General features: G+C 54.1%; 1 protein-coding gene across 3 annotated transcripts in view; it reads left to right on the top strand.

Moving 5' to 3' along the window:
* CCDC57 (coiled-coil domain containing 57) overlaps positions 1-8,730 on the top strand; it is a 100,485-nt gene continuing 91,755 nt past the window's right edge. For all 3 annotated transcript variants that reach the window (XM_075999840.1, XM_075999839.1, XM_075999841.1), the window contains exon 1: positions 1-791. The gene's annotated coding sequence lies outside the window, so the exon portion shown is untranslated. The remainder of the gene's footprint in view (positions 792-8,730) is intronic.

Below are 8,730 nucleotides of genomic sequence, written 5' to 3'. Positions count from 1 at the left end.
CATGCAAAAGTGCTCACTGAGGTGTTCAGGTGAGCACGGGAAGCTTCCGGCCCAGGGCCGGGCCTCAGTTTATCCCTCTGTAAACTGAATAAGGAAAACAGCGCCCTTTTTGAGGATCTGAACGGTTGGGAACGGCTGTGCCTGAGAACAAGCTTCCCATGTGCTGGTGGGGCTGGGGGAGCCTGCGACTGGGCCGGGGCCCAGAGCCGGGCCTAACCGCCTCCCAGTTCTCTAATCCGGGCCAGACAAGCCCACGCAGAGGGGCCCCGGGGCCCACTCAGGTCCCGACGAGCCTGTGGCAGCGCCAACGCCTGGGGGCCACGGCCGCCAGGGGGAGGACTCCGTGACGCCCCGTCCCCGATGCAGCGCCCCCCACCGCTCACGTACAGCCCCTGCGCCCCCAGCCCTTCCCGCCACCCCCGGGCCTATCGGAGCCACCAGGGCGAGCTCAGGCCACTCCTTTGGGGCTCAGGGCAGGGCGGCCTCAGGAAGCTCGCGCCTTGGGGACGCCCGGCCCAGTTGGGGGAGAGGCGTCTCGCGTCCTGAGGTCGCCGGGCTGTCGGTGAGGAAGTCCGCCAGGGGCCTAATTGGCGGCAGCGTGAAGTCGGGTCCGCCGGCGACCCCCCACGTGACCCGGTGCGCCTGAGCGCAAGGCGGAACCCAGCGCCGGGGCTCCCGTTTCCGGCCGGCGGGACCGGAGCGCCGTACCGAGCGCACGCCGACGGCGGCCGATGCACCCGGGTCGCTATGGCAACGTAGTCCGCCTGGAAGCTGCTCCGTGGGCGTTCGGGGTGAGACGCGGGCTGCCTGGCGGGGCGGGGCACGGCCGGCGCGGCTCGCGGGGGTGTTTCTCCGCGGCCCGCGATGCGGGAGGGCGCAGCGATGGCGTGGGAGGCGCCGCTTTTCCGTGGAAAATCCCGGGACTCGAGTCCCGTCGGCGCAGCGCGCTCTCTGGGGCCTAAGGTGGACCCTGGCCGAGCTTCGGGCCGGAGGGGACGCCTCGGGGACCCTTCGCGGGGAAGCGGGTGCGGACGGAGCGTGAACGCCCGGGGAGCTGCCCGCGGCCCGGATGCGACGTGGGGAAGGACTCCGCTGCCAGCGGGCAGTCGCCGCTCTCCCGTCTGTGGCGCGTTTGTCACGTGCCTGCTTCCTGGGGCCTTCCGGATCCTTGAGTGCAGCCTTTTGACTGCATCCACATTTTACAGAACAAATCCTTTCAAAAGGTTCAGGGAGTTGTTCTGTGAAGTTTGGAGTTGGTCGTGGGGCCGCACTTGGGGATCTGGAGGCCGCGGGTTCCTCACCCCGGAAGGTGGTGTTTGCAAGATAAGATCGAGGTTCGAGGTGGGCTCGTGGCTACTGGGTCATCATTGTTTCTTTACTTTCTCAGTGGGCAGGGCTGGGAAATATATATTTGTATACACTGTACCCATTAGTATCTATTTATGCATCTCTGGGTCTGTGTGTATATTAAAAACTGAGTTTATGATGATTCTAATCCAGCTCTAATGCATTACCACAGGGTCCATTCTGCCTTTCTCTTATCACTCTAACTCTGGCATCCGTCCTCCTCAATATATTGTTTGCACAGTCCTAGAATACATATAAGGTAGTTTCAGAACAGCCAATCCATATTCTTGTGAAAAACAAACTTCCTGACTAGAGCATACTATTTGTGTGCAGTTATTTTCATTTTTATCCTTACAATATCTGGTAAAAATATTGTTTTCCAAAGTTGCTTTTAGTGTGTTTATGGCATTCATTTGTAATAAAGTTACGTTTAGTGTCTAGGTTTTTTGGGTTTTTTAAATTTTATTTATTTTTTTGAGACAGAGTCTTGCTCTGTTCCCCAGGCTAGAGTGTGGTAGCATCATCATAGCTCACAGCAACCTCAAACTCCTGGGCTCAAACGATTCTTTTGCCTCAGCCTCCTAAGTAGCTGGGACTACAGGCATACACCACCATGCTCGCCTAATTTTTTTTATATATTTTTAGTTGTCCAGCTAATTTCTTTCTATTTTTAGTGGAGAAGGGGGTCTCGCTCTTGCTCAGGTGGTCTTGAATTCCTGAGCTCCAACGATCCTCCCGCCTCGGCCTCCCAGAGTGCTAGGATTACAGGTGTGAGCCACTGTGCCAGGCCTGAAGTATGTCTTTTAGGTGGGGCTGCACGTTTTTATGTGTGGGAAACCATGGCTGTCATGAGGGGTTATTTTCATCTTTCTAAACCCAGTGATTTCCAAGTGCTTTTCACACTGGACAGGTAAACTTACAACATCCCTTTATATCAGAAAGGGTTAGAAAGCTCAGTATTTTAAAAATGAGGAAATCAAAGTGATTAGATGCCCTGCCCTGCACTGTTCCACTCCCTGCTGGGTGCAGACATCCTGACCCCATGGTTCTCCTTGAAGATCGCACATGTCTTGTTGATGGTGGGTCCCTACCTCTCCAGAGATCTCTGCAGCAGCTCCCCAGAAGCTTTGTGTGGTCTTCCTGAAAACCTGGTGCTTTCCGGGGACACCTGCTGGCTGACAGACAGATCGGGTCCAGACTCTGAATCTGTGATGTTTAAAGCTGGTTAATCTCAGCCTCGGGGCTTTGGGGATCATCCTTTGGTGGGATTTGTGCCAAAGCAGGGCAGGCTGTTCTGGGACGGGGTAAGTAGGAGAGGAGCGGTGAGTGTGGGCTTACACGCCCTTGGCTTGGGAGGGTTTACCCAGGGTCCCTCGCGCTGGGTCTTGTGCGGCTGACTGATGAAGCCGGGGAGGAGCTGGGCTCTCTCACGGGCTGGTGGGTTGAGCCCTTGCTGTGTACTGACTGAGCTGCCCCTCTGTTCAGAGCACGGAACCCCAGGGCACACCCATCTTACTCTAGAACTCTGGACGCTTCCACAGAGGGTGGCCCGCTGAGTCCTGAAGACCTATTGGGAAGAAACTTTCCCGCTAAACGGACGGAGTGTAACATTCTGGGCCTGTTAGCAGCCGCGGGAAATCCAGTGGGAGGTCCAGTGGGAGGTCGGGTGAGCCATGCAGGCCCCGCCCCATCCCAGGGCTCTTACATGTTGTGCCAAAGAGGTTGGACTTTATTCTGAAAATGACCAGCAGCCACAGGCAGATTTTAAGCAGGATGTCACGTGATCAGAAAAGTGACTCCTGCTGGTGGCTGTGTGAACAGCACAATAAAGAGGCGAGCCCGGTGGCCGGGAGCACAGGGCACTGTGGGCGGTCCTCAGAGGAGAGGCCCACTGACCTTGCTGACCTCGGGGTGCTCCTCTGCAGAGAACCGTTGTGATGACTCACGGACACGGAGGGAGAGGTTCTGAGTCATTGAGGATCACAGTGACGTTGGTGTCACTTAATGCGTATTTGCTAGTATTCTGATTCTTTCCCTGAGAGTGTGCACAGGTGTTTGCATGGCCCGTACATACAAAATGTTCCTGTGGCCAAGGCTCTGCCAGATGGTGGAGCTTAGTACACAGACGCTGGGGTGCTGGCCTCGTACCAGCTTGGGGTGGCAGGTTAGGAAGGCTTCCCTGGAGTGGTACTTGGGTGGAGGTTGCAGTGACAGAAGGAGCCTCCCTGCAGAGGGGCACCTGTGGGATGGATGCCAGCACGGGACCCTCAGGGTGGCCCCGCTCTGAGTGATGCAGCAGTGGAGGGCAGGTTCCTGGGGGCCCAGCAGTTCTCAGTGGAATGGGAAGTCGGGGTTAGGCGTTTTGTTTTGGGTTTTTTTGTGTGTTTTTTGTTTTGTTTTGTTTTTGAGATAGGGTCTCTCTCTGTCACCCAGGCTGGAGTTCAGTGGGATCATCATAGCTCACTGCAGCCTTGAAATGCAGGCTCAAGTGATCTTCCTGCCTCAGCCCCCCGAGTCACTGGGACTACGGGTGTGCGCCTTCACACCTGGCTAATGTTTTCTTTACAGATGAGAGCTACCACGCCCGGCCGTGGTTAGGCATTTTTTAAAAATAGATTCCTTTGACAGCCACGAAAGGGCAAGTGTGGAGCGGACAGGCTCGTGCAGTGAGACCTGGCGGTGGCCAAGGGGCTGTATGAGATCGAAGCTCGTCTGCTCCGGTGGGTGGTGGCGCCACTGAACGAGCCGCTGGGGGATGGAGGCGGCAGCACAGGGGATGCGTCAGCTTGGTCCCGACCCCGTCCACTCTGGTGACGGATGGACTCGCGGCAGCTTCCAGGAGCGGCCAGTCTGGGGAGGCCAAGGTGGACAAGAGGGGCGTGGGGTGCTGGGTGGGGCCCCACGGCTGAGCTCCACCAGGGAGAGTGTGTGACGGGGATGAGGAGGCCAGCCTGCTCCAGAGCCTGGGTGGAGAAGCGCTACCTCAGCCCGCTGCAGGAGTTCCGGTGCCTCCAGCAATCGTGCTCTGCAGACCAGTCCCCTCTGTTTTGTTTTCTTTTGAGACAGAGTCTCACTCTGTTGCCCAGGCTAGAGTGCCCTGGCGTCAGCCTAGCTCACAGCAACCTCAAACTCCTGGGTTCAAGCAATCCTCCTGCCTCAGCCTCCCGAGTAGCTGGGACTACAGGCATGCGCCACCATACCTGGGTAATTTTTCTATATATTTTTAGTTGGCCAGCTAATTTCTTTCTATTTTTAGTTGAGATGGGGTCTTGCTCTTGCTCAGGCTGGTTTTGAATTCCTGACCTTGAGCGGTCCTCCCTCCTGGGTCTCCCAGAGTGCTAGGATTACAGGCGACCAGTCCTTTCTTAACGGGCCGTCGCCTACTCTTCTCCAGTTCCTCTTGGCTGGTGTTTGGCCTGGCTGTGCCCTTGTGCCCTTTTCTTCTGGGACGTGAGACTTTGCACAACCAGCCCTGAAGTGAGGCTAGGCCTTCTTTCTGTTCCGGCAGTGGCACTCTGTCCCTGTCCCGCTGGGCGGGAAGTGCGTGTGCCCATCCGCCCACTGGACATGGCTCTTTGAGGCCACGAAGTGGCACCCTGTGTGGGCACCAGAGAAGAGTTGTGGGTGGATGTTTGTGTTCAGATTGAGCTCGTACTTGGACCCCTAAAGGGTTGGGGGATGCTGGGACCAGCCATAAGAAACTGTGTCATCGTCTGGGCGCGGTGGCTCACGCCTATAATCCTAGCACTCTGGGAGGCCAAAGCGGGAGGATCGCTCAAGGTCAGGAGTTCGAAACCAGCCTGAGCAAGAGCGAGAACCTGTCTCTACTAAAAATAGAAAGAAATTAGCTGGCCAACTAAAAAAATATATAGAGAAAAAATTAGCCAGGCATGGTGGTGCGCTTGAGCCCAGGAGTCTGAGGTTGCTGTGAGCTAGGCTGATGCCACGGCACTCTAGCCCGGGCAACAGAGTGAGACTCTGTCTCAAAGGAAAAAAAAAAGAAACTCTGTATCCTGTTGTCACACAGGCAGTGATGAAAGCTTATCCCACGCAAGGGCTGGCAGAGCAGGCCTGTGGGCCAAACCCAGCTGATGTCTGTGGCCACTTCCGCTTGGGGTTGAGCAGTTGTGACATAAACCGTGTGGCTTAGGAAGCCCCAGTTATTCACTGGCTGCTGTTTACGTAGAAAGGCTGCCATGCCTGGCCTGTGTGAGCGGTGGTGGCTCTTACAGGAAGACCTGCATTGAGACATTGTTTCAGATCTCCATGCCAACGCCAAGACGACGTTCTTTGCTTCCCCTGAGGCATCGCCCCTTCCCCTTATGAAAGATGCAGGCGTGAGTTTCGTCCCCTCTCCTCGAGCTTTGCCCCCCAGCAGTGCCCAGTGGGACGTGTTGCTCGGAACTTAGCAGACGATGGGACGTGGTCTGAGAAGTGCATTGTTAGGAGTCTTCCTCGCTGTGCAGACCTCACAGAGCGCGCTCACACACCTGAAGGGCACAGCCTGCTGCACGCTTGGCTGTGTGGCAGGGCCTGCCGCTCCCAGGCGCCAAACCTGCGCAGCACGCGGCTGTCCCAAGTACGTAGGAACTAGGGTGGCTCCGTTGCGCAATGGATAGCGCATTGGACTTCCAAGAACGTAGGAACTGTAACACGATGGTAGGTATTGGTGTAACTAAGCATAGAAAAGGTGCCATAAAAATACGGTGTATTAATCTTAAGGGACCACTGTCATATGTGTAGTTCTTCCTAGACCAGATGTAGTTATGTGGGGCTGCAAACTAGTACAACCTCTGTGGAAAGCAACATGGAGATGCCTCGAAGAAACACAAGTGGAACCACCATTTAACCCAGCAATCCCATTACTGGGCACCTGCCCAAAGGAAAAAAAGACATTCTATTAAAAAAAACATCTGGGCCGGGCGTGGTGGCTCATGCCTGTACTCCTAGCACTCTGGGAGGCTGAGGCAGGAGGATTGTTTGAGCTCAGGAGTTTGAGACCAGCCTGAGCAAGAGCAAGACCCTGTCTGTACTAAAAATAGAAAGAAATTAATTGGCAAACTAAAAAATATATGGAAAAAATTAGCCGGGCATGATGGCGCATGCCTGTAGTTCCAGCTATTAGGGAGGCTGAGGCAGAAGGATTGCTTGAGCCCAGGAGTTTGAGGTTGCTGTGAGCTAGGCTGATGCCACAGCACTCTAGCCCGGGCAACAGAGTGAGACTCTGTCTCAAAAAACAAAAAACAGGCCGGGCGCGGTGGCTCACGCCTGTAATCCTAGCTCTCTGGGAGGCCGAGGCGGGCAGATTGCTCAAGGTCAGGAGTTCAAAACCAGCCTGAGCAAGAGCGAGACCCCATCTCTACTATAAATAGAAAGAAATTAATTGGCCAACTGATATATATATAAAATTAGCCGGGCATGGTGGCACATGCCTGTAGTCCCAGCTACTTGGGAGGCTGAGGCAGTAGGATCGCTTGAGCCCAGGAGTTTGAGGTTGCTGTGAGCTAGACTGACGCCATGGCACTCACTCTAGCCTGGACAACAAAGCAAGACTCTGTCTCAAAAAAACAAAACAAAACAAAAAATCCCACCTGCACTGGAATGTTTATAGCAGCACAATTCACAATTGCAAAGATGTGGAAATAACCCAAGTGCCCATCAGTACCTGAGTGGATTAATAAAATATGGTATATGTACACCATGAAGTTCTACTCAGCCACAAAAAACAATGGTGATCTAACACCTCTTGTATTAATCCTGGATAGAGCTGGAGCCCATTCCACCACATGAAGTATCACAAGAATGGAAGAACAAGCATCACACACATGTACTCACCATCAAGTTGGTATTAACTGACCAACACTTACGTGCACATATAGTAGCACCATTCATCAGGTGTTGGGCAGGTGGAGGGCAGGAGGGGATGGGCATATTTACACCTAATGGGTGCGGTGTGCACCATTGGGGGGGGGACGGACATGCTTGAAGCTCTGACTCCAGTGGGGCAAAGGCCATGTATGTAACCTAAACATTTATACCCCCGTCATATGCTGAAATAAAAAAATCAGAAAACAAACAAACGTAGTTACGCAGGGCATGCCTGTCATCATGTGGGCCGCCGGTGCCTGTGCTTGGCGTCGTGGGTCCTGGCGTCTGTCGTGGGCTTCCCTACTCACCCTCGCGTTCTAACGCTGTCAATGCTGCGCTCAGAGGAGCGAAGGTGTCCCGTCGCCCACCTGGCACCCCAGTTTGCAGGACACGTTTTCTCCTGTGACGTGCACTGACTGTTTCTTTAGTCCTGATGGATGCTTCGGGATTCTCCAAATGCTAGCCCGTACCATTTTGACAATTTCTCTTCTTAATTTTTTCCATTTTGTTGCCAAGACGTTACAGTAATACTTTTGACTACGTAGCTAATTTTTTGTGGTTGGTTTTTGTTACTAGTAATTTTAGGAGTGAAGTGAACCTGTGTCTCTAGATAGTGGTAATCTTGCTGATTTTAGTCACTGGCTGCTGGCTTAATGATTCTAGAGTTGGCGTAAAAGTAACGCAACAAAAAGCCAAAACCCTTGGGTTCTCTTCCTGTTTCTGACTGTCATGTTTGCTCTTCGCTGAGCTAACCCGGGTACTGGGGTCTGAGTAAAGCAGACGCTCCTTAGAGCCCTTCCCCAGTGTGTCCTGTGCCACCGCTCACCCAGATGGTTCTCTGTAAATGTGTCCTGAGCGGGTGAGTTGAGGTGACCTGAGACATTTCTCTTCTTAAAGAAGACAAACCCACTTATACAGAATCAGATATGTGGCCGGTCTCGGTGGCCCACGCCTATAATCTTAGCACTCTAGGAGGCCAAGGTGGGCGGATCGCTCAAGGCCAGGAGTTTGAAACCAGCCTGAGCAAGAGCGAGACCCCATCTCTACTACTAAAAATAGAAAGAAATTAATTGGCCAACTAAAAATATATAGAAAAAATAGCCAGGCATGGTGGCACATGCCTGTAGTCCCAGCTACTTGGGAGGCTGAGGCAGAAGGATCACTTGAGCCCAGGAGTTTGAGGTTGCTGTGAGCTAGGCTGACGCCACAGCACTCTAGCCCGGGCAACAGAGTGAGACTCTGTCTCAAAAAAAAAGAATCAGACACGTCACATTCTTTGGGATGACAATGACACACAGACGTCACTGCCAGGTGCCTTCCTCAGATCTCTGTCCCACCCTTCTGGAAAAGAACCCTCAGGGAAGGGCATGGGTTAAGCACCGTCTCCTCCAGAAGGTGACGGCGGCTCTGGTGCCCCAGCTGCCACAGCCTGGCCCTGTGGCCTGGCCGAGGGGTACCCAGCACTGGTGGACGTATGTGTTTTCCATGGGTGGCCTTTTAACTCAAGCCAAGGAG

The sequence above is a fragment of the Microcebus murinus genome, unplaced genomic scaffold, assembly GCF_040939455.1.
Source record: "Microcebus murinus isolate Inina unplaced genomic scaffold, M.murinus_Inina_mat1.0 scaf010_hap2_Mmur4.0, whole genome shotgun sequence".
Lineage (NCBI taxonomy): Eukaryota > Metazoa > Chordata > Mammalia > Primates > Cheirogaleidae > Microcebus > Microcebus murinus.
The sequence above is the reverse complement of the archived record's forward strand: the minus strand, read 5'-3'. Positions and strand labels throughout refer to the sequence as shown.